This window comes from Carya illinoinensis, chromosome 13 (assembly GCF_018687715.1).
Source record: "Carya illinoinensis cultivar Pawnee chromosome 13, C.illinoinensisPawnee_v1, whole genome shotgun sequence".
NCBI lineage: Eukaryota > Viridiplantae > Streptophyta > Magnoliopsida > Fagales > Juglandaceae > Carya > Carya illinoinensis.
The window spans coordinates 1,109,097-1,136,615 of record NC_056764.1 but is presented as its reverse complement, the minus strand read 5'-3'; the positions used below and the strand labels follow the sequence as shown (position 1 = coordinate 1,136,615).

General features: G+C 37.7%; 1 pseudogene; it reads right to left on the bottom strand.

The window, feature by feature from the left end:
- LOC122292123 overlaps positions 1 to 27,519 on the bottom strand; it is a 30,232-nt pseudogene that overhangs the window by 679 nt on the left and 2,034 nt on the right.

Here is a 27,519-nt window from a genome sequence, read left to right as displayed (position 1 = left end):
CTTATTACAAGACTAAACAAATCTTGCCAAGTTATGGCTGCCGGAAGATGGACAAGTAACATAAGAGCGACAATAAAAGCATAGTGTTACAAGAAACGACTAGAAACACTAAAGGCTTCTCAATCAGCACTATAAGTAATATACCTGGACAGGGTAGTGGTGGAATGTGGGAAGAAATCGTTTCTTGCAGTACTCATTAAACATCAGGGTGAACAAGAGGAGTGGAATTGTTGATATGGAAGCAGCTGGCTTTGACTTCAGTCCAAAAAGACCAATCATAGTAATTTGCATAAGAATGATCGCAATGACAATATAGAGATGAATGTATGGCCAGTATTGTCCACATGTCTCATACACAGTTTCATATACATCTTCAATCTGCAGAAATAGTCATTATAATCCTTGAAATTGATAATGTAAAGAAATAAACTTGTTAAAATGGAACCACTATTGAATTTATAAGTGTATATCAACCTTGCAATTACAGAAGTAGATGATACGGGTTCCATATGAATGGAAGTGTGGGAATGGTTTTGACTCAACTCTGGACAATGTTTGATACATAGTAAAGAGCTATACATATGTACAGGACGACAATGTTTGATCGTAAAAAACTGCAGAATAAAACTCAAGTAATGGATAATACCTTTCTAGGTGAACAACTTTGTCACAAACAAGAGGCGCATATAATTTAAAAAGAAAATACAGCAAAACAAATGTACAATTCGCTGCTTTGTCCTAAGGTAGAAAATCAGTTGTTGTATGAAGAACGGGCCTAAATGGAAGTTGTACCATGACTAAGCAAGTTTCGGACAAAGAGTGAAAAAATAACATATAGAAGTCAACAAAAGCTTAACTCTTCCTTTTTCTTTTCCCATTTTATGTTTGCTTACTTTCTAATGACGATCACCTTGACATCATTAAAGTAATAACACAGCTTGATGGTGAAAGACTAGTCCATGGAAGCATCCAATTACATGTTAAAAGATACACTAGGTTGATAAGAGTCAAGTAAGAAATTCAACCTGGTTGACGTAAACAACATATCCTAGAGAGAAGTAGCCAATAAGAAATGGGAGCAACAATGGTGCCACAACTGCATATACTGTACCAATCAGTACTGACAACGAGACCATAGGAACAATCCTAAAGTAGGGTGGCAAATAAAGATAAGGATTTTTCTTCTTCCCACGGCCAAATGTTTTTGATTTAATAACATCCCAAAAGAGTAAGCCAGGCTGAAGAATCTCCAAAGAATGAAAGCCCATCTGTTAAGATGTATGTTATGAAGAAATCTGCCTGAAACACAATATATTAGCTGTAAAACAGGTATAAGAACAAATCTATTGCAAACATAAAACTGCTGAATAGTTGGAAATAACTTTCCAGAGCTTCCAATCTTATACACAATTTCTTTTGAATGTAAAGAAAATTATCATTTTAATGATGCCTTTTCCATAAAAGCTTTTGAAAAATAAATTTATGTAATAATATAAAGAATATTAAAAAGAGCCAGCAATATGAATAAAGGTTAACAGCTTACTTGAGCAGAGACAGCACTAGCCAGATGACTAGGAAAATCCTTGGGGTGAGTAAAATATTCTCCGATTTCATCTAATAAGGACCCTGACAACACGCTCAAAAAGAAAACATTTCCCACAGGCAAATAGAAAACCATGTTGCAAGCTTTAATCTCCTCTTTGCTCTTTGAAATACAACCTGCTGCTTTAGCCATCCCAAGCATTGCAAAGGGGACAATGTATATAAAACCTTTGAGAATGACACTAGGAAGATACCCTGTCAAGATAGAGTTTAAGCCTGGTCTGTTGATAATTAATGCATCAGAGGAGGATATTTATCCGATTTCAAAGTCAGCAAATATCATTATATCACACACATAAATGAGAGTTTCATTATATCACACACATCATTATATCCTTGCATGTTTATTCTATTTTAAATTTTCTTCAAAATCTAGTGTATGCAGTCAAATACAAAAAGAAAGAATAGGATGATGAACAAGAAGGTTGGCATTTGAAAGTGGAATAGCAATAGGATATGCAAGGACAAGAAGTTCAAGAGTTCAAAAGATCAGGGATTCAAAAGTTTGGATGAATAGGGAAACTCTTAAGAAACTAATTTTCAGTAATTCAATGGACAGAGAGGGGTTGGGCATGTGCATGTGTTGTGGCTATGAGAAAGTTTATACACCAGCTCATCTTAAGTGTGACATAAATTTTAAAATGCCAATGAAATCAAAGTGCTCCAAAGATAATAACATAAAAAGGAACAAAGCATTTTAAAAATGAAACGAAAAGGCTCAATCTAGTTCCCGGTGGATCTCTTATGTGTATCAAGCAACAGGGACAAACACCCTAATTTTACATCATGCATGCATCAACTCCTAGTTCACAAAGATTTATCGACTGTACTAATTTTAGGTTCTTAAATTTTATGATGTCGTCATGCCCATAGTAGAGTTTGGAAAATTTTCATTAAAGTACCGAGTTAGTTGTAGACAAAGGGATTGAGGTGTCAAGTCATAAGCAGAAAAGATTCCACTAACACTACTCATCCCCAGAAGGAATGGAGCAAGAACGGAGCTCTTACATCAACAGTCTCTTACTAGGAGCAGAGCAAGAGCAGAGTTCCTTACATCAAGTGTACAGCCATAGCTGGAGGAAACCATTTCTTTAGTTTCTCAAATCTGGCAATTCCTTGAACAGCAGTGACTGGGATGGCAAAGAAAATCGTAAGAAGTGATGCTGCAAGAACAACCCCGATTTTGTAAAGCCACAATATTCTATAGGAAATCACCAAATTCCTCCAGGATACATCCCTTGGCTCTTGAGCCATTTCAGTGATCCATAGAAGTGGATGCGGAGATTGGGCAGCTAGTGCCGCACCCCACCGAGACTTGAATATAACCAAGGCAACAGGTAACTCCTACAAAAATGGAAGAACTAAGGACATGTAAATTTATGTATCTTCAAAAAATCCAAAAATGCAAATTGTCCCAGAGTTGACTCAGTTTGCATCCAGGACCTCGTAACAGTATGTATGGAATTTGCCACATGAACGTTTACAACATAGACATAACGAGAGGTCCTTCAATATCTATGGTGCCGCTGATTTGATCAGTTTATTCAAATAGACAACTCATGATGGATTGGTTTAGCCTATTCACTCTCCTGTTACTGACTCTAAGAAAGGCTCTTCAGGCTACATGAAACCCACCCTATAGCTGCACAATTACCTAAGTAAAACCTTTGTTTCCCAAGTCTACCGTATACCTCTATCAAGCTCAAGCTCCCCTACATGCTTTACTCAAGTGACTCGAATATACATAAATGCATGCGTAGCAAAGAGAGAACACCTTGTGTCCAACCAGTGGTTCTCCCAACTTCCCACTAGGCCAAACGAGAATGTCGTGAAAGAAAGATATATCAAGACTCCTACCTAGTGATTTTGTGCTTACCAAGGAATCCACAAGTACCAAACATAGCCAAACCTTAAGATCCTGGACAACGAATTTAATGATAGCAGATGTAGAAGATGATTTTTTTACAAGTTGCAGGTGTAGAAGATGATTAATTTGGATTTCTACTTCACAAAACAAGAAGTACGGTGACTTCTGCTCTACCTAACTAAGCATCTGCTAATCAAGTACCCAAGCATCTAAGCTTAATCAGAGTATCGTGGACAATGATATTTACTGGTAAGGGTTGTTGAGGGTCCACCCCTTGTGTTGATTATGTCTACCCATATGATTGTGTTCCTCCCATGTGCTTCCATGTGAATTGGGCATTGCTTTTCTAGTTGTATCCAGCGCATATGTGGAGGGAAAGGAGCTCATCCTCTCCTATAAATAGGAGAGGACGTCTGAAGCAAAACTCATCCCCTAGAAGAGAAGGAAGTGTGAAGAGAGTGTGTAGTGCCATTTGAGATAGAGAGTTATTTTGAGAGTGTTTGAAATCATGTACAAACACATTGAATATAGTGTTTCCGCTTCAGTGGACGTAGGCAAATTGCCGAACCACTTAAATATTGTCTCTATCTATTTTGTGTTTGATTTTTGGGCGGCTCTAGACACAACAAGGGTTTTAACAGATGCTTAATTTTTATTGCAAGTAAAATGACTCCAGGCAGGACAAAGCTACACATGTTAACCAACTACCAAGACAACAAGTTCAGATTCCAGGAAAGAGTCGGTGGTCCATGATAGAAAGAATACTGCACCAATGATAAAATGCATCGAGATGGCATGATTCATACATAAAAGTACTGTACCCAGTTTTTATATATATATATATATATATAGAGAGAGAGAGAGAGAGAGAGAGAGAGAGAGAGAGAGAACAACACTTTTTCGTAGTAGTTTCAATGTAAAGAAGGGCAAACTCAAAATGTCATAGGTTAAAAAGACATTAATGTAAATGCCCATACCACCCGTGCAGAATTTAATTGTAATTATTGCCACCATCAGAATTACCGTTTGCTTGATTATAATCTCACTCTGTAACTGGCGTATCTTTTCGCAGAATACTTGAAGCTTTTCCTGTTGCAAGGATACAGCATATTCTTGGGATGCATCCAAGAGCAAACGTTCTCTCTTATGCTTGTTAGCCGTGGGCCTCTCTCTCAAGTCCTTTATCCTTCTTGCAATAGATTCTTCCTGGTTCTACATGTAATAGAATCTGCATAGAAAAATGATACACAACCTCCTACCATTCACACAACCTCCACACACCACATTTTTTTTAATTTCTTTTTATATCAAATATTTAAGATATAGATAATGAATACAAAAATTTAATTAGTTTTAAAAAAATAAACTCAAAAATTTTTTTAAAAAAATATTAAAAAATTAAAAAAAATATGATGTGTGGAGGTTGGGAGGTTATCTAGCATTACTGATCTGTATAAGAGGTGTCCATCACAAAGAAAAAAAACTAAAGGATATCTCATGTGGGGCTAATTGCAGAGAATTTTGAATAGAGCAAGCTCTCATGCAAACAAGGCTGGAACTCTGCAAATAAGGCTGGAGCTCATCGTCCAGCAGTACGTTTACATCCATGAATAAAAGAGGAAAGTTCCTATGTGTGAAAGTTAATATCAAAAACACTATTCATCAACCGTTGTTCATCTCAGATCCTGCTAGTCCAAGCTCAGAACTATAACCATGGAATAAGAGCACTATTCTGAAGGAAAATAACTTGAACTTTAATCGTGGAATAAATTTAGAAAAACTGGGGCTACAGATCTCAAGAATAGTGAACACAAGTGCTGACAGTTTACAACGTGAACATTTCAAGAATTAGCAGTTTCACACTGTTACAACCTTACCAGCAACACCTCAACATCTTTTCCATCGTACAACATTTGATAAGAATGATAAGTGTATGGATGATGTTTAGAGAACTGCAAACCTCATCTCATATAGTAGGTACAATCCATAGAGAGATATAAACCATAAGCACGAAAAATGCACCCAAAGCCTGCAGATTGAAATAGGAAAAAACTTGGGTAAACAAATTGGTTGTTAATGTCATTTCAGCTTGCAAATAAGTAAATATGCAATGCTAAATCAAAGAAAGTACCTCAAACCAGCAAAACAAGTTACATGAGAATGCTCAACATTTAAATTTTCAGAGTTGTGTGTACTTACACTTATGCATCTATACACGATACATATATGCTTTATCAATTTAAACAATGAGGAAGATTCTTTAGTACTAAATTTACAATTACTTTCTTTTTTAATGTCAGATCTAACCAATGTTATAAATTGAAAGATACAGGTAGTTTAGGGTGCAAATTGAATTTTGATAGTTTATGGGTAGTTCATGGGTAAAGAGTGTAATTTCACCTATTTGTTATTAAATTCATAGTGAAATACGCCAGTCTGGTTCTCATGCTCACTAAGCAAACTTTACCTGTGGTGATACCCCTTGATATGTGTCAACGTATAACAGTCCATCTTTTATTTGTAATATCTGTAATACTATACAATTGTAGTAGTTTACTTTATATATATAGGTAGGCTAGTCACAGCTGCTAAATAGGTGGAGGCTACATACGGCGCTGCGGCCTAAATTTCAGGCGTAATTGTAGGGGCTCTTCCCGCTCAAATTAGACAGTACATAGTCATGTACTGATGTTCTATATAAGGGGATAAAATCCTCAGAAAGGATCAATCAAAAAAATCCATTTTGACATGGTATCAGAGCTTTCTTGAAATTTTTTCGGTCTATCTCTATTGTTGTGGTTTTACAGAAATTTTGTTTACAGAAATTCTCACCGAGCTACCCCTGAAGCTCTTCAGAAATCCAGCTCTTCAGAAAGCTTCGGTTTCTTCTTTTTCCTTCTCCTCCCGGTTCTCTGTACAAGCTCTTCAGAAATCCAGCTCTTCAAAAAGTTTCGGTCTCTTCTTTTTCCTTCTCCTCCCGGTTCTCTGTACAAGACCCAACCTATTCTCTCTCTTGCGCGCGCTCTCTGTTCTTCCATAGATTCCAATTACGGCACCATCAGCTCAACAGTCAGTGCTCTGCATCCAAGGTAGCTGTCGGCACAGCTTCTGGAGGTATTATTTCTTTCGGTCCCTCACAGTGTGGCATAAAGAATATTGTTGGCTTAAGAGCACGTCGATGTCCTCACAGTTCACTTTCACGTGACTTGCTGTACCTCACTTTAGGTTGGTTTGACTTTTGGTACCTCACTCTTTCACGTGGTTCATCACTTTTTTGGTACCTCACTCTTTCACGTGGCCTTGATTTCGGTTGGTCCATCACTTTCGGTACCTCACTTTCACTTTCACTTTCACGGTCCTTCGGTTAGACACAAATTCTTACTCTTTCAGGTTTCGGTCAATGTGCTTATAATTCTCGGTTAATCACGGTCCTTTGCTTATAATTCTCGGTTATTTTTTTCTGTAGTAACACGGTTTCAGTCAATTTTTTTTCTTTCGGTCTCAGCTCTCAGGTTCTTGGTGCCTTCCTTTATTTATCATTCTCGGTTATTTTTTTTCTCTTTCTATCATTATCAGTTGGTCGGCCACAATTATTTGTCTCGGGTCAATTTTAACCGTGGTCAATTTTTTAACCGTGGTCAATTTTTTTGTGGGTTTGCCTTCGGATATAATATTCTATCGTGGGTATTATAGTTTCTTAGTCTTGTCTCGGTTCTATTTAATCTTCTTCTCAAATTTAATTTTTTATAATTAAATCTCTTCAATGGACTCTGTACCTGTATGTACCAAGTTTTCGGGAAATAATTATTCTACGTGGGCATTTCAATTTGAACTTTTTCTTAAAGGAAAAGATCTTTGGGGGCATATTGATGGCACTGATTGTGCATCTAATCCTGATAAATCCAAAGATTGGGATGTGCTTGACGCTCGAATTATGTCTTGGCTTCTTGGCTCAGTCGAGCCACATATTATCACTCACTTACGGCCTCATCGTACTGCTCAATTCATGTGGACTTACTTAAAGAAAGTATATCATCAAGATAATGATGCTCGTCGTTTTCAGTTAGAGCATACAATTGCCCTGTTTTCACATGACAATCGTTCCATCCAAGACTATTATTCAGCGTTTCTGACTCTTTGGAACGAATATTCTGATTTGGTTATTGCGGATGTTCCCGTTGCCTCTCTTTCCACTATTCAAAGTCTTCACGAGACTCGTCGTCGTGATCAATTTCTTATGAAACTCCGCCCCGAGTATGAATCTGTTCGCTCTTCTCTGCTGAATCGCTCGCCTGTTCCTTCTCTTGATGTTTGTTTTGGTGAGTTACTTCGTGAAGAACAAAGGCTCAGTACTCAAGCCTCTCTGGAACAATCTCATGGTAGTTCAGGGTTCCCTCCTATGGCTTATGCTGCTCAACGACGAGGACCGCCTATTCATTCTCGCACCTTACAGTGTTTCTGCTGCAAGGAATATGGGCATATTGCTGCTAATTGTCCTAAGAAATACTGTTCTTATTGCAAGAAGAAGGGTCACATTATCAAAGACTGTCGTATACGCCCTCAGAATCGTCAGGCTCAAGCATTTCAAACTTCTGTAGCACACGGCTCTTCCTCAGGTGCTTCCTCAGATCTTGCACCTCCTGCAACAAATTACTGCACACCAGAAATGGTGCAACAAATGCTAGTTTCGGCATTATCTGCAATGGGGTTTCAAGGTAAAAATACAACTAAACTTTGGTATGTAGACTCGGGTGCTTCTAATCATATGACGAATACTCCTGCTGCTTTATGTCATGTTCGGCCCTATGCTGGTCAATCTGCCATTCAGACTGCCAATGGTAGTGCTTTGCCAATAGCCGCTATCGGAGATGCCTCTTCTCAATTTACTGATGTGTTTCTTGCTCCTCAACTTTCCACCAATCTTATTTCTGTTGGTCAATTAGTTGATAAAAATTATGCTGTTCATTTTTCTGGTGATGGATGTGTTGTGCAGGACCAGGTAACGGGGAAGCCGATCGCGAAGGGACCTAAAGTGGGGCGTTTATTTCCACTATTTTTACCTGTTCCACTACTTTCTTCAGTTTCGTCTATTAAGTCATTTACTTGTCATAATGTTCCAGCTTTGAGTATGATGTGGCATCGTCGTTTAGGCCATCCCAATGCTCAGATTTTATCTCATGTATTGCACTCGGGTTTTCTTGATAATGAAGAACGTTCTTCTTTATCTCTTCAATGTGATTCTTGTAAACTTGGTAAAAGTAAAATTCTTCCATTTCCGTTACATGCTAGTAGAGCTTCTCACTGTTTTGATCTTATCCATAGTGATGTTTGGGGACCTTCCCCGGTTAGTTCACGTGAAAAATTTAAATATTATGTGACTTTCATTGATGATTATAGCAGATTCACTTGGGTTTATTTTCTTCGCTCTAAATCTGAGGTTTTTCGTACTTTCACTGAGTTTTTTGCGTATATTGACAATCAATTCTCTGCGACTATTAAGACATTACGCACAGATTCTGGTGGTGAATATTTGTCTGCAGAGTTTCAAGCATTCTTGGCTTCTAAAGGTATTATTCATCAACGTTCATGTCCTGCTACTCCCCAACAAAATGGAGTAGCCGAACGCAAAAATCGGCATCTTCTTGATGTGGTACGTACACTCTTGTTAGAATCATTTGTTCCATCCATGTTCTGGGTCGAGGCTCTAAAAACTGCTACTCACTTGATTAATCGTTTACCTTCCCAAGTCTTACACATGGAGTCTCCATATTTTCGCTTGTTTGCTAAACAACCGAGTTATGATAATCTTCGTATCTTTGGTTGTGTATGTTTTGTCCATTTACCTCCTCATGAGCGACATAAATTATCTGCTCAATCTGTTAGATGTGCATTCTTGGGATATAATGTGTGTCAAAAGGGATTTGTTTGCTATGATCCCACTTTACATCGTACGGGCATTTCTCGGAATGTTATTTTCTTTGAAAATCAACATTTCTTTCCTGTGTCTTCTATACCTTCTTCTTCTACTGTGGTCCTCCCATCTTTTGAACAGCAGTTCTCAGATCTTCATCCAGTCAGCTCCCGTTTTAAACCAGGTATTGTGTATACAAGACGCTCCCACTCACAGTCTCTTCCGGTGGCTCAACCAATATCTGATCCTATCATGCTCCAGGACCAATCAGTTGCAGCACCTTCAGAGCACTTGGTACGTCGCTCTTCTCGAATATCAGTACCTCCGGATAGGTATGGGTGGTTTGCTTCTGCTCTTACTACTACATTATCCAATTTTGATATTCCCACATGCTACTCACAAGCTGTCAAGCATGATTGTTGGCGACAAGCTATGCAGGAAGAAATTGACGCTTTAAAGGCCAACCACACCTGGGACATTGAGCTGTGTCCTCCTACCATTGTTCCTCTGGGTTGCAAATGGGTTTATTCAGTCAAAATCCAATCTGATGGAAGTTTAGATCGTTACAAAGCTCGGCTTGTTGCACTCGGGAATAATCAAGAATATGGTGTCAATTATGAAGAGACCTTTGCTCCTGTGGCTAAGATGACTACTGTTCGTATAATTTTAGCTCTTGCTGCTTCCAATGATTGGCCACTACATCAGATGGATGTTAAGAATGCTTTCCTTCATGGAGATCTTAAAGAGTGTATTTATATGAAGCCACCCCCGGGATTGTTCACCTCTTCGACTTCACATGTGTGTAAGCTTCGTCGCTCTCTTTATGGTCTCAAACAGGCTCCGAGGGCTTGGTTTGATAAATTCCGCACAACTTTATTACAATTTTCATTCAAGCAGAGCAAGTATGATACTTCATTGTTTCTTCGGAAATCAGACATGGGTATTGTTGTTCTTTTAGTCTATGTTGATGATATTGTGATCACTGGTTCCGATTCTGTCTTACTTGGCCAGCTCAAGACTCATCTCTTAGAGTCCTTTCATATGAAAGATCTTGGATCTCTCACATATTTTCTTGGTCTTGAGGTGCATCGTAGTCCCTCTGGTATTTCACTCAATCAACATAAGTATGCTAGTGACTTGGTGGCTACAGCTGGTCTACAGGAGGCTACTTTTGTGGATACTCCTATGGAATTAAATGTTAAGCTTCGCAAAGAGGAGGGAGACTTACTTTCTGATCCCAGTTTATATCGAAAGTTGGTGGGTAGTCTTGTTTATCTCACTATTACTAGACCAGACATTTCTTTTGCTGTACAGCAAGTCAGTCAGTTTCTTCAAACTCCTCGTCATCTTCATTTGGCTGCTGTTCGTAGGATCATACGATATGTTAATGGCACTTCTGCTCGTGGTTTATTCTTCCCAGCCGGCAACTCGACTCGTCTTGCTGCTTATAGCGATGCTGATTGGGCTGGTTGTGCGGATACACGTCGTTCCATCACTGGTTGGTGTGTGTTCTTAGGTAATGCATTGGTCTCTTGGAAGAGTAAGAAACAAGACCGAGTTTCTAAGTCTTCTACGGAATCTGAATACCGAGCGATGTCTTTAGCTTGTTCTGAAATTATTTGGCTTCGAGGTATGCTTGCTGAGCTAGATTTTTCTGAGACCGATCCCACACCTCTACATGCCGATAATACGAGTGCTATTCAGATCACTGCCAATCCTGTCTATCATGAACGCACGAAGCATATTGAAGTCGATTGTCACTCTATCCGTGAAGCATTTGAAGCTCATGTTATCACTCTTCCACATGTTTCTACTGAACTACAAATTGCTGATATTTTCACCAAGGCTCTCACTCGTCATCGACATTGCTTCTAGCATTAGAGCCATAGTTTGTTTCTGTATTTGCTCATGATATAGCATGCATGCCATGACTCTGGAGCATGAGGTTGAAAAAAAAAACAAACAATCGTTTTCCCCCCCCAAAGAACTCAGGGAAAGTGTTGACAGGCGCGAATTTACTTCATGCCAGTCTTTGTGAATGGTTTCATGCGCAAGATTAAGAGAGTCTCACCTATTGGAACCTCGATTAATGTTACATATTGTAAAAGAATCCATGGAATGATAGCTTTGATATGAGCCATCCTGGCCATTGTAATTAACTGGGATAAGTACAGCCAGTCCAACAAGAGAGCATACCACAAGGAATTTGATGCTGCAAAAGAAGCACATTTATAATATATGAAAAAACCCAAGAGCATTCTTGTCAAGAAATGTTTGGAAAACTTCTGCAGTGTGCAAAGAATTGTTTATAGGTCAAATCATTTCATATATTGTTGCAAGAATATCATGGCATCAATTTCTAAGTAGCCGCCGCATTCATTTCTACAATGCCCGACCATAACAGCATTTGGTCAAAGACGCGCGTGCACGCACACACTAGAACACTGAACAAAAACAATAGATCTAATCATAACAATCGAGATTCTACTCACTTTTCTATAAAACACAGCCTACCATATTTTCGTTTCTGCAATGGAAAACTGCATAGTTCACCGTTTAGATATGAGTACGGAACATAACATAGTCTTGTTGATGCATGTCCATCAGTGTACGTAGACCTCCACATGAGCAGACAGGTAAGGGTCTATAATTCATCAATTCATCCCATAAACCCTTCATTTGAGTAAAATAGGCAATGACAGAGAGATCATTTTGCATGAGAGAGGCAATTGACTTCTGCAATTGATAGATCCGAGGGCCATTGCTTTGAGAAAACCTTTCTTGAAGGTCAGACCACATATCTCTAGCAGAATCAACATAGATCACGCTAGCAGCAATCTCTTTAGAAAGAGAATTAAGAATCCAAGAAAGGATCATATTATTGCATCGAGTCCAGAGAGGTAAGAGAGGAGAAGTATCAGATGGTTTGACAATGGAGCCATTGACAAATCCTACCTTGTTCTTGGCAGTGAGAGCCATGACCATAGACCTACGCCAAGTGTTATAATTGTCACCAACAAGAATTTGAGTGACAAGAATGGATCCAGGACTATCTCCATTATGGAGATAGTAAGGACTGGATGAATCAGAGGACTCAGGAGTGGGAGATGAGACAGATGAATTGGAATCAGAAGTCATGATGATTTGCGCGGAAAGGTGTTTTCAAACTGATACCATGTAAAGAGCGAAACCAAGAAATATGCAGAGCACTGAATTGTATTTCTCGAATTATCTTTTACATGAAATGATAGTATAGCTTACATACTATTTACAGCAAGTGGATAACTGGCGGGAAAGTAAAATTTAAATAATCTAACAGAAAGTCCTATAACACTATAACAGAATACAGAATATAACAGAATACAGAAAAACAATATAATACTATCTCTAATAAAAAGCCTGAAGACATGTTTTAAAAGCCATTGAATAAGCTTCTTTTTTTTTCTTACTTGAACTATAAATTGCAGAAGGATGGATCGTCATTCTCAGCACCTGAAGGCTGAAATATTCATTAGTCCTTGATTAATGCAGGAAGAGTTGAGGTCTCTCTTTTTATTTTTTATTTTGCAAGGCAACAGGTGGGGAATTTGAACCTGGGTCCTCCAGGTAAGAAACCAAGGCTTCTGTCATCTGGGACAAAGGCCACTGGCAGGAGTTGAGGTCTCATTAGTTTAGTAGATCAACTAATTCTGTAACAAATTCTATTCCCACCCAAGTTTATACGATGAACATCTAAATATTATTATTCGTAATCATGGTAATGTTGATAGAAAAACCAGAAACACATGCTAGAGAGAAGAATCTTAATAAACAAAAGGATTATAAAATATAGAAATCATACCTGCGGAAGCCATCTGCAGAGACCAAATTGAAATCCCACTTGAAAATATTAGTGGCCAACTCTTCCCCTCCTTCTCCTCACAAAATATTAGCTATCAATGGGGCAAGCTAAAACACACATCCGTATTTTGGAGAGGAGAGGGGACCTAGCCATATATATAGAAGTCTTATGTGGAGTCCTCCCATTAAAAACTCCAAAACCCAATGAGTCTAGAAAAAACAGAATAAGACTCTTTTAACTTCTAGGCCTACATACAATTAACCACAATTTAAATAGGATATAATCCTATTTTACTAAGGTGCAATGAACCCCAAAATGATCACTTAACTTATTGGGTTCAACCAAAGTACCATTATGAGCTATTTATATCTAACACGTTTTTATAAAGCAGCAATCAATAGCAGCCCACATTTAAAATATTCTAACATTCTCCCACTTGGGCAATTTTGATTGCTGTAAAATAAAACTTGTTTTGAAAAAGACTCACGGGTTAGACTGTCAAATGGATTCAATTTTGATACATCTTTCAGAGGATTTATCCCCCTTATATAGAACATATTTACATGTCTATGTATATCTAGTTTGAGCGGGAAGAGCAGCGCCGTATGCGGCGCCGTATGTAGCCTCCCTCTATTTAGCCTACCTATATATATAATCTGAACTATTACAAATAAGAGATCGACTGTTTGTACGTTGACAGCCCCCCTCAAATTGATGCCCGTAGATCAACAAGCATCAATTTGCTACTTAGGAAGCAATGTCGATGACGAGTGAGAGCCTTGGTGAAAATATCAGCAATTTGTAGTTCAGTAGAAACATGTGGAAGAGTGATAATACGAGCTTCAAATGCTTCACGGATAGAGTGACAATCGACTTCAATATGCTTCGTGCGCTCATGATAGACAGGATTGGCCGTGATCTGAATAGCACTCGTATTATCTGCATGTAGAGGTGTGGGATCGATCTCAGAAAAATCTAGCTCAGCAAGCATACCTCGAAGCCAAATAATTTCAGAACAAGCTAAAGACATCGCTCGGTATTCAGATTCTGTAGATGACTTAGAAACTCGGTCTTGCTTCTTACTCTTCCAAGAGACCAATGCATTACCTAAGAACACACACCAACCAGTTATGGAGCGGCGTGTATCCGCACAACCAGCCCAATCAGCATCGCTATAAGCAGCCAGACGAGTCGAGTTGCCGGCTGGGAAGAATAAACCACGAGCAGAAGTGCCATTAACATATCGTATGATCCTACGAACAGCAGCCAAATGAAGATGACGATGAGTCTGAAGAAACTGACTGACTTGCTGTACAGCAAACGAAATGTCGGGTCGAGTAATAGTGAGATAAACAAGGCTACCCACCAACTTTCGATATAAACTGGGATCAGAAAGTAAGTCACCCTCCTCTTTATGAAGCTTGACATTTAATTCCATAGGAGTATCCACAGAAGGAGCCTCCTGTAGACCAGCTGTAGCCACCAAGTCACTAGCATACTTATGTTGATTGAGTGAAATACCAGAGGGACTACGATGCACCTCAAGACCAAGAAAATATGTGAGAGATCCAAGATCCTTCATATGAAAGGACTCTAAGAGATGAGTCTTGAGCTGACCAAGTAAGACAGAATCGGAACCAGTGATCACAATATCATCAACATAGACTAAAAGAACAACAATACCCATGTCTGATTTCCGAAGAAACAATGAAGTATCATACTTGCTCTGCTTGAATGAAAATTGTAATAAAGTTGTGCGGAATTTATCAAACCAAGCCCTCGGAGCCTGTTTGAGACCATAAAGAGAGCGACGAAGCTTACACACATGTGAAGTTGGAGAGCTGAACAATCCCGGGGGTGGCTTCATATAAATACACTCTTTAAGATCCCCGTGAAGGAAAGCATTCTTAACATCCATCTGATGTAGTGGCCAATCACTGGAAGCAGCAAGAGCTAGAATCATACGAACAGTAGTCATTTTAGCCACAGGAGCAAAGGTCTCTTCATAATTGACACCATATTCTTGATTATTCCCGAGTGCAACAAGCCGAGCTTTGTAACGATCTAAACTTCCATCAGATTGGATTTTGACTGAATAAACCCATTTGCAACCCAGATGAACAATGGTGGAAGGACATGGCTCAATGTCCCAGGTGTGGTTGGCCTCTAAAGTGTCAATTTCTTCCTGCATAGCTTGTCGCCAACAATCATGCTTGACAGCTTGTGAGTAGCAGGTGGGAATATCAAAATTGGATAATGTAGTAGTAAGAGCAGAAGCAAACCACCCATACCTATCCAGAGGTACTGATACTCGAGAAGAGCGACGTACCAAGTGCTCTAAAGGTGCTGCAACTGATTGATCCTGGAGCATGGTAGGATCAGATATTGGTTGAGCCACCGGAAGAGACTGTGAGTGAGAGCGTCTTGTATACACAATACCTGGTTTAAAACGGGAGCTGACTGGATGAAGATCTGAGAACTGCTGTTCAAAAGATGGGAGGACCACAGTAGAAGAAGAAGGTATAGAGGACACAGGAAAGAAATGTTGATTTTCAAAGAAAATAACATTCCGAGAAATGCGCGTACGATGTAAAGTGGGATCATAGCAAACAAATCCTTTTTGACACACATTATATCCCAAGAATGCACATCTAACAGATTGAGCAGATAATTTATGTCGCTCATGAGGAGGTAAATGGACAAAGCATACACAACCAAAGATACGAAGATTATCATAATTAGGTTGTTTAGCAAACAAGCGGAAATAGGGAGACTCCATGTGTAAGACTTGGGAAGGTAAACGATTAATCAAGTGAGTAGCAGTTTTCAGAGCCTCGACCCAGAACATGGATGGAACAAATGATTCTAACAAGAGTGTACGTACCACATCAAGAAGATGACGATTTTTGCGTTCGGCTACTCCATTTTGTTGGGGAGTAGCAGGACATGAACATTGATGAATAATACCTTTAGAAGCCAAGAATGCCTGAAACTCAGCAGACAAATATTCACCACCAGAATCTGTGCGTAATGTCTTAATAGTCGCAGAGAATTGATTGTCAATATACGCAAAAAACTCAGTGAAAGTACGAAAAACTTCAGATTTAGAGCGAAGAAAATAGACCCAAGTGAATCTGCTATAATCATCAATGAAAGTCACATAATATTTAAATTTTTCACGTGAACTAACCGGGGAAGGTCCCCAAACATCACTATGGATAAGATCAAAGCAATGAGAAGCTCTACTAGCATGTAACGGAAATGGAAGAATTTTACTTTTACCAAGTTTACAAGAATCACATTGAAGAGATAAAGAAGAACGTTCTTCATTATCAAGAAAACCCGAGTGCAATACATGAGATAAAACCTGAGCATTGGGATGACCTAAACGACGATGCCACATCATACTCAGAGCTGGAACATTATGACAAGTAAAGGACTTAATAGACGAAACTGAAGAAAGTAGTGGAACAGGTAAAAATAGTGGAAATAAACGCCCCACTTTAGGTCCCTTCGCGATCGGCTTCCCCGTTACCTGGTCCTGCACAACACATCCATCACCAGAAAAGTGAACAGCACAATTGTTATCAACTAATTGACCAACAGAAATAAGATTTGTGGAAAGTTGAGGAGCAAGAAACACGTCAGTAAATTGAGAAGAGTCATCTCCAATAGCAGCTATTGGCAAGGCACTACCATTGGCAGTCTGAATGGCAGATTGACCAGCATAGGGCCGAACATGACATAGAGCAGTAGGAGTATTCGTCATATGATTAGAAGCACCCGAGTCTACATACCAGAGTTTAGTTGTAGTTTTACCTTGAAACCCCATTGCAGATAATGCCGAAATTAGCATTTGTTGCACCATTTCTGGTGTGCAGTAGTTTGTTGCAGGAGGTGAAAGATCGGAGGAAGCACCTGAGGAAGAGCCATGTGCTACAGAAGTTTGAAATGCTTGAGCCTGACGATTCTGGGGACGTATACGACAGTCTTTGATAATGTGACCCTTCTTCTTGCAATAAGAACAGTATTTCTTAGGACAATTAGCAGCAATATGCCCGTATTCCTTGCAGCAGAAACACTGTAAGGTGCGAGAATGAACAGGCGGTCCTCGTCGTTGAGCAGCATAAGCCACAGGAGGGAATCCGGAACTTCCAGGAGAATGTTCCAGAGAAGCTTGAGTACTGAGCCTTTGTTCTTCACGAAGTAACTCACCAAAACAAACATCAAGAGAAGGAACAGGCGAGCGATTCAGCAGAGAAGATCGAACAGATTCATACTCGGGGCGGAGTTTCATAAGAAACTGATCACGACGACGAGTCTCGTGAAGACTTTGAATAGTGGAAAGAGAGGCAACAGGAACATCCGCAGTAACCAAATCAGAATATTCGTTCCAAAGAGTCAGAAACGCTGAATAATAATCTTGGATGGAACGATTGTCATGTGAAAACAGGGCAATCGTATGTTCTAACTGAAAACGACGAGCACCATTATCTTGATGATATACTTTCTTTAAGTAAGTCCACATGAATTGAGCGGTACGATGAGGCCGTAAGTGGGTGATAATATGTGGCTCAACTGAGCCAAGAAGCCAAGACATAATTCGAGCATCAAGTACATCCCAATCCTTGGATTTATCAGGATTAGATGCACAATCAGTGCCATCAATATGCCCCCAAAGATCTTTTCCTTTAAGAAAAAGTTCAAACTGAAATGCCCACGTAGAATAATTATTTCCCGAAAACTTAGTACATACAGGTACGGAGTCCATGTTAAAAGCCGAAAATAGCAAAAAAAAAAAAAATTAAATCCGAAAAGAAGATTAAATGGAACCCGAGACAAGACTAATAAATTATATCCCACGGCAATTGTGGCCGACCAGGAAAAAAAAAAAAAACACAACTGAAAATGACAGAAAAAACAAACAGCCGAAAATAGCTAAAGACCGAAGAGCTAAATGACAGGCAAAAAAGAAGGCAAATAGCTAAATGACAGACTAATAATTAAATGAAATAAAGCAATTGTGGCCGACCAGGAAAAAAAAACACAACTGAAAATGACAGAAAGAACAAACAGCCGAAAATAATTGACCAAGAAAACAATTGACCAAGAAACTTTAGCTATAATTAATAGCCCACATAGCCCACGGCAAACCCACGGCAAACTTTAACTTTAAATAATTCCACTTGCAGTAACTAATAATTCCAAGAACTGACCGAGAAACCAGAAAACAGTGGATCAAGAAAACAATTGCTGACTGAAAAAAAACAGAAGGACCGAGGTGACCAAGCGGAAATTGCCGAGAAAGTTCTGAGAAAAAAAAAAAAAAGAAGCTGAAATGTTACACTTGACCGAAACTGAAAGTCTGAAAGAAATAGAAGCTGAAATGTTACTAGACCAGAAGAAAGTGCCGAGAAACCGAGAAAATCAAAACCAGAAAGATGGACACTTGACCGAAAATTAAACAGAAGGGCCAGACCAGATTTTACACCAAGAAGCCGAGAAGAACACCACTGTGCCAAGAACACCCAAGCCAGCAAGAGACCAGCACCATCAAGGGGAGGTAGTACCGACAGCTACCAATTCATAGATGTGCCGAGAAACCGAGAACAGAGGAGCCGAGAAACCAAGAAAAGAAAATAAAAAGAACAGACCACTTTTGTAGAGAAATGCTGAGAAGAATCCAACCGAGAAGAAAGTGTCTGTAGAGAAAGACTGAAACACAAGGAATAGATCGGAAAAAATTAAGAAAGCTCTGATACCATGTCAAATGGATTCAATTTTGATACATCTTTCAGAGGATTTATCCCCCTTATATAGAACATATTTACATGTCTATGTATATCTAGTTTGAGCGGGAAGAGCAGCGCCGTATGCGGCGCCGTATGTAGCCTCCCTCTATTTAGCCTACCTATATATATAATCTGAACTATTACAAATAAGAGATCGACTGTTTGTACGTTGACATAGACAACATAGGTGGCCACATAAAATAGCTCAAATGATAGCACCTTAGAAAACACGATCCGGTCCAACAAGAATATCAACATCGAACATGGAAGTCGTTACACCATTTAAAAGATGTAAGACCACTCCACAGTTACAAATGCTAATATCCCCATCGACATGGATCCCTATCCTCCGACCAAATGTAGTAGTATGTAGTATGATCTTAGCACCAATGTGATCAAAAGCTGTGCTAATTCATATCAGTCCTCATAATGCTTCAAAATGAAGCCACATGTCTCTAAAAGAGACTCATCTTATGTCTTTATCCATAGTATCTCGAGATTTCAATAAAATCATAATAAAAGACATAAGCCATATGCATGCTCAAAACATAGTTTATGGATATGGGAGATATATATTATTATTGAAAGAAGCTGTACCCAAATAACATATGGGTTGCCTACATACCCTATAAAGGGATCAAGCCAAAACGTAGTTCTTTTTACATAAGTAACTCCCACTAACCAAAAACATCAAATGTTTCCACAATACTCATATTAGTAACATGTGTTTTAAAAACTTTAGGAGCAAGTCCCTTAGTCAAAGGATCTGCAAACATCGCCTCTGTATTTATATGCTCTATCTTTGTCTGTCCTTCCTTAATTCTGTCTCTGACCACCAAATACTTGATGTCAATGTGCTTGGACCCACTAGAGCTCTGATTATTCTTTGAGAAGAATATTGCTGCACTGTTATCACAATAAATAGTAATAGGCTTCGAGATGGAATCAACAACATTCAGTCCAGAAATAAAACTTCTTAACCAAACAGCTTGGATAGTAGCTCCATAACATGCTACAAATTCAGCTTGCATAGTAGAAGGCGCCACCAAAGTTTTCTTAACACTTTTCCAAGAAATAGCACCTCCAGCTAACATAAAAACATAACCAGAGGTTGATTTCAAATCATCTTGACATCCAGCAAAATCAGAATCTGAGTAGCCTACCACCTCAAGGTGATTTGAACGCTGGAAAGTGAGCATATAACATTCAGTCTTCTTCAAGTATCTCATAACTTTCTTAGCTGTTTTCCAATGCTCTTGCCCTGGATTTGATTGAAACCTACTAAGAACACTGACTGCATAGGCAATATCTGGTCTAGTGCAAACTTGAGCATACATCAAACTCCCTACAGCACTAGCATACGGAATATTCTTCATAGATTCCCTCTCGAGCTCATTTCTAGGACATTGAGTTTTGTTGAACTTATCTCCTTTTATAATGGGTACATCACCAGGTGCACAGTTTTGCATTTCAAATCTCTGTAGTACACGCCGTATATAAGCTTTCTGAGAAAGTCTCAATAAACCACGAGCTCTATCACGACAAATTTCAATTCCAAGCACAAAAGAAGCTTCTCCAAGATCTTTCATTTCAAAATTAGCAGATAACATTTTCTTTGTTTCATGAAGTAATCCTAAGTTACTGCTAGCAAGCAAAATATCATCAACATATAGAATGAGAAAAATAAAATTTCTCCCACTAGTCTTCCGATATATGCACTGGTCAACTTTATTTTGAACAAAACCGAGATAAGTTACAATCTCATCAAATTTCAAATACCACTGTCGAGATGCTTGTTTCAGGCCATATAAGGACTTATTTAACTTACATACCAAATTTTCTTTTCCCTTCTCAATAAAACCTTCAGGTTGTCTCATATAAACCTCTTCACAAAGATCTCCATTTAAAAATGCTGTCTTCACATCCATTTGATGAAGCTCCAAATCATAATGTGCTACAAGTGCCATGATAATTCTAAAAGAATCTTTTGATGAAACTGGTGAAAATGTTTCAGTATAGTCAATGCCCTCTCGCTGAGTAAATCCTTTTGCAACTAATCTTGCCTTCTTTGGTTCAACATTTCCTTTTGAGTCCAGTTTACTTTTGAAAATCCATTTGTTGTCTATAGCCTTAGCATTTGGAGGAAGTTCAACAAGTTCCCAGACTCTATTCTTCTCCATAGAATTTATTTCATCTTCCATAGCACTTAACCATTTATCTGACTCAGGACATCTTAAGGCTTGCTTAAAAGTAACAGGATCAACTATATGCCCAACATTAAAATCACTTTCTGACAAATATGCAATGTAATCAATCACTGTTGGAAGTTCTTCTTGTTGCCCAGATTCTTCACTAATAATTTCAATTGGCTGAGAAACAACTCTTTCTTGTATAACAGGGATTGGAACAATAACTGGATCTGGTTCAACAAAAAATTCTTTCAATACAGAACTCCCACTGTCACCAACATCATTCTCCAAAAATTTAGCAGTAATGGACTCAACTATTCTGGTACCACGATTAGGACAATAGAATTTATATCCTTTTGATTTATCAGGATACCCAACAAAATAACCAGGGATAGATTTTGGGTCTAATTTCTTTTCAAGAGGATTATAAATTCTAACCTCAGCTGGACATCCCCAAACTTTGAGATGAGCTAAACTTGGCTTACGGCCTGTCCACAATTCAAAAGGAGTTTTTGAAACAGCTTTACTGGGAACCCTGTTTAAAATGTACATGGCAGTTTTCAAGGCTTCACCCCATAGATATTCTGGTAAATTTGTTCTGCTCATCATACTCCTAACCATATCCTTCAGAGTCCGATTACGTCTTTCAGAAACACCATTTTGCTCGGGTGTTCCAGGCATAGTGTATTGAGGCACTATTCCACATCCTTGTAAAAATTTTACAAAATCACCCATATTTTGACCAGATTCATCATACTTCCCATAATACTCACCACCACGGTCAGATCTTACAACTTTAATACTTTTTCCACATTGTTTCTCTACTTCTATTTTGAAAATCTTAAATTTCTCAAGAGCAAGAGATTTATCATTAATCAGATAAACATATCCATATCGAGAGAAATCATCAATAAAAGTTATGAAGTACTTATTTCCACATATGGTAGAAGGTAAAGGTCCACTAATATCAGTATGTATTAAGTCCAAAATACTGTTACTCCTAGTAGAACCCTTCCTTGTGGATTTAGTCAACTTTCCTCTTATACAGTCCACACAAGTGTTAAAGTCTGAAAAATCTAGAGAGGGAAGTATCTCAACTTTTATCAATCTCTCCATTCTATCCTTTGAAATGTGCCCTAATCTCTTGTGCCACAACATAGAAGATGATTCACGGATTAAAGGCCTTTTCTTCGCTATATTGGTAACACAAGAGACTTCACCAAAAGAATTCAAAGACATTCTATATAAACCATCACATAAGAGACCATTTCCAACCAGACGATAATCATAAAACAATTCAACTTTTCCATTACCAAACTTAAATGAAAAACCAGAATTATCAAGTTTTGATATAGAAATCAAATTTCGTCTCATTGTGGGTACAAAAACTGTGTTCTCCAAAACAAGAGAAAAACCAGAATCCAAATATAACTTTACTACTCCTATAAACTCGACCTTCACATGAACTCCATTCCCAACACACAAGTTCACTTCATTCTCACTTGGCCTCCTTTTGCTTACGAACCCCTGTCAAGTTCTTCTTCTTCTTTTTCTCTAGCCATGTCTTAAACTTAAAACAATCCTTTTGCCAATGACCTTTCTTTTTACAAAACTTACACTGATCACTATTCATTATAATTTCTTTAGAACCACCAGAAGTCTGACCTCCAAATCTTTTATTGTGCTCATTTCGGTGTGACTTATAACCTTTTTGAAATTTAGGCTTATGATTATGAGAAGACCCCTTGTTTTGTTGTGGCTGAAAAGCTAATTGCACAGTTTCAACAGTCTCACGACGCATCCTACACTCCTCTTGGGCACATACCACAATTAAATCATTTAAATCCCATTTATCCCGCTGAGCATTATAAGCAACCTTTAACTGATTGAACTGGCTAGGAAGGCTATTGAGAACATGATACACTAGAAAAGGCTCTGCAATGGAAATTTTAAGGGCTTCTAGTTTGGAGGATATATGTATCATCTTCATAATGTATTCCCTAACTCCACTTGAACCATCATATTTTATACTCATCAGTCTATCCATCAGGTCTCCAGTTTCAGCTTTATTAGATTCAATAAACATTTGTCCTATGGCACCCAAAAAGTTCTTAGCATTGTCATTGTCCGGAATAGCTCCCATAATGGAATCAGATATAGAACGTTTGATGATTTTTAAACAAAGCCTGTTAGCTCTTTCCCACTTTTGATACTCAACCACATATTCAGCAGTGCTCTTATCAGTAGGTTTTGAAGGCTGCTCTTCCAAGGCAAAATCCAAACCCAAAAGACCAAGCGCAATTTCTACATCTCTTTTCCATCTCACATAATTATTTCCAGTCAAAGTTTCAATAGCAGACAATTGACTTGAAATAAAGGAGGCACTCAAAACTGCGGAAACATTAAATAATACATATTATTTAAATATCATCCAAAACTAAAGCATGCAATTAATGGATGATAACAAATCTGTCTAATTAATATAGGCTATTAATTAGACAGCTCGAAATAAGCTCAGAACCATATGAGCTTCATTACGATAAGAGCCTTGGTGTATCATTGTAAAGTCACCTTTGGGTTGACTAAACAACATACTGTAAGGTACTCTTAAAACATATCATGAAACAAATTAATAAAATCACATCAGTTTTCAAAATACCATCACCTTTAGGCAGAAGGAAATTTCTAAACTAATGCAATCTCATTAACTACTTCTCACAATTTTCTAAAATATCACACAGAATAATACCTTTGGGCAAGATATTATGTGCAATTTTTTTTTTTTTTTTAATATCAATGAGTGTACCACCTTGGCGGCTACCACCCTCAAAAAGATCAAAAGATTTCTCTTTAAAGAGAAAACAAGGATAATCATAATGCCCATGAAAATTTAATCACAAAATGATAATCATAATCATCAAAGTCAGAATACAAATGTGATTGATAGACAAAAATAATATAAACAGATCAAGCATATAAGAAAATAGATATGTCTAAAATTAAATATGAACTTGAAAAGTATATATTTTTAAAAGAATGTTTATAATAAGTTACAAAAAATAACATGCATCCACATTCATGCTTAGAGAGAGTACACATATGCATAGATCTTATAAGGCATTGAATATTCACCAGAAAATGTATCACAATTTTCAGTATACTGTAGCTCCTCAAAAAATGCATAAATAATGCTCTAAATTATAAAACAGTGTCTTATGGTTGTACAAAAATTTTTCAAATAATATAGAAAAAAATAATAGGGCGAGTGAATGAATACTGGAAAAAGAAACGAGCAAAAATCACTCTCTATATGTCCTCACGCGCCGCACGCGCCACTTGGTGCGAGTGGGCGTTGTCAAGGCTGGAGGAGAATTCATCTTCTACCTCCAGCCGGGTCATAATCGGGTCGCGGGTCTGAAATTCGGGTCAAAGGGTTTTCAAATGGATTTTTCTCAATTTCTTGCAATTCTTGGATCAAAAAATAAAATTAATTTAGGGGAAACAATATTAAATACCCGAAAAACATATATACAGTGTTTTAAAATAATGGGTATCAACTTAAAAGAAAATTACAAATTAAATGTAATCCGTATAATCTTTAACAAGGAAAAACAACAATAACGACAGGAGTAATAAGAAAAAGAAGAATAGTTGAGATATCATTTGACTTTTCAACCGAATATGTAAATTGAAAACCCACGGAGAAGTAAAGAAATTTACAAATAATATTGCTTTCGGAACAAACGAAACGGAAAAAAAGGTAATATCTTATACTAATTTATACGAAAGATTCTAATTCTAGCATGAAAGGCTCTGATACCACATGTTGATAGAAAAACCAGAAACACATGCTAGAGAGAAGAATCTTAATAAACAAAAGGATTATAAAATATAGAAATCATACCTGCGGAAGCCATCTGCAGAGACCAAATTGAAATCCCACTTGAAAATATTAGTGGCCAACTCTTCCCCTCCTTCTCCTCACAAAATATTAGCTATCAATGGGGCAAGCTAAAACACACATCCGTATTTTGGAGAGGAGAGAGGACTTAGCCATATATATAGAAGTCTTATGTGGAGTCCTCCCATTAAAAACTCCAAAACCCAATGAGTCTAGAAAAAACAGAATAAGACTCTTTTAACTTCTAGGCCTACATACAATTAACCACAATTTAAATAGGATATAATCCTATTTTACTAAGGTGCAATGAACCCCAAAATGATCACTTAACTTATTGGGTTCAACTAAAGTACCATTATGAGCTATTTATATCTAACACGTTTTTATAAAGCAGCAACCAATAGCAGCCCACATTTAAAATATTCTAACAGGTAATCCACCATAATACCATACAAAATTATGGTAAATAGCATCAGGGGTGTTCCCATGAGTCCATGACAATATCTTAGGCAGTAACTGCGAGTTCACGTAAAGAAACAAAAGAACTAAAAAAACTGACCCGAATTTAAAGAGTCTGATAATGACAAGAGCGTCGAGGCCCCCAGTTTCGAGGGTTTCGTCTTCGGTAACACGAAAAGCGCGTGGGATTCAGGAAACGGAAGGGAAGAAACGATGGATTGAGAGAGAGTGATGGAAGTGAATGTTGTGACCTTTCGAGAGACGACGAGCGTTGTATATGGGAGCGTTTGAGGATTGTTTCTCGAGGATAGAGAAGAGACAGAGAACAACAAAGGCCAAGCCTATGTTAATGCCAGCCGAGCTCTTGAGGATTCATTTTTACACAAATACGAGAGAGAGAGAGAGCTCTGTATAAGACAACAGAGAGAGAGAGAGAGAGAGGGGTTGCCACCTTAGGTGGTACGTGGCGGAGGTACTTGAAAATATGACGTTAGGATTAAGCAAGGTCCTTGTCTCCTTTCATCCTACTGTATTTTTTATTTTTAAAAAGAGATACGATGGTAGTCTGCATAATTATTTAAAAAATTTATCGTGAAGTATAGGATTGTATAATCATTTTAAAAAAGAGTTAAATTTATTATTAAAAAATTAATTTTTTATGTAAGTCTCGTATTTATTTATTTATTTTAAAATGATTGCGTGGGGCTTGCATACTTACGACTGTGACTATCATTTTTTATTTTTTAATAGTGGATTCCATTCTTTTTCAAAACGATTATACGATACTTACATATTTCACAATTATATATAACATTACTCTTTTAAAAAATAACTTTTAAGTGCAATACATTTCTTTTTAAAAAATAAAGATATCAATCTAAATAATCTCATAAATAAATTCGCATATATTTATATGCATAATTGAAAGTCTTAAATTAGCATTGTGTTGGGGGATTTTTCCTGGAGCCCCACACCCAAGAATGTAAACCTATTCCAGATAACAAGAGAGTTTTCCATCAACCACTAAAAGCTCGGGAAGCCAAGCCCAGTACCCAATTGTCTAAGCCCGCTAAGCATCTCGACAACTTGATTGAAAGTTCTCGACCTGACCAAGTCAAATATAGGAGCCGAGTCAAGGACAAATAATTGCTTTGGGAAGGCAAGAGATTACCCAAACGAGGAAATGAGGAAACATGTCATCTCGATGGGACTAGACTCTAAGACAACACTAAGTGATTATGCCATATTAAATGCACATATCAAAGAATCACGCCATATTAATTACCTCATCAGAGGGCCACGCCTGGATGGAACCTGGTGAGGGAGACCCTAGGAGGATACCCCTCCATCCAGTTGCAGGTTATGAGTCTGAACACAGGTATAAAAATAATCCACAGACACTGAAGTGGGGGCTGGTCTAAAAAAAAACTCTACTCATGGATACCTGCCTTGAATTTTCCTCTTTCGATCTGTACTAACTTAGGTAACGAAGGCTCCACTCGGCTGCCATCTCGACCGCCAAATTTTGGAGTTGTTTTGTATTTGTAGGTTTGAAATTGAAGGCTCGAACTGCCAAGGACTTAACAAAAAAAACATATGAAACACGCAGTCAACACATTGAATACAAAATTAAGAAAGAAAAATGTAGCTCTTGATTTTAGAATTTTTTTTTTTATTCTTTTAACCACATCTATTAATTTTTTCAAGATATTTATCTTTAATCATCTTTACTTTCAATGAGGATTTAAAAAAAAAAAAAAAAGAGTTATTTATCTTCTCTTCCAATGTCCTTTTATTTATTTATTTTTATTTTTTTTATATATATCTAAATAAATGTATTTTTAATAGTTTATTCGTACTCGATGGCGTGAAATTGTGAATATCATATAAATATTAAATATTGCGTCTATATTTTTTTTTATATAAAATTATTAAATTGGATGAGAAAACTAAAAAA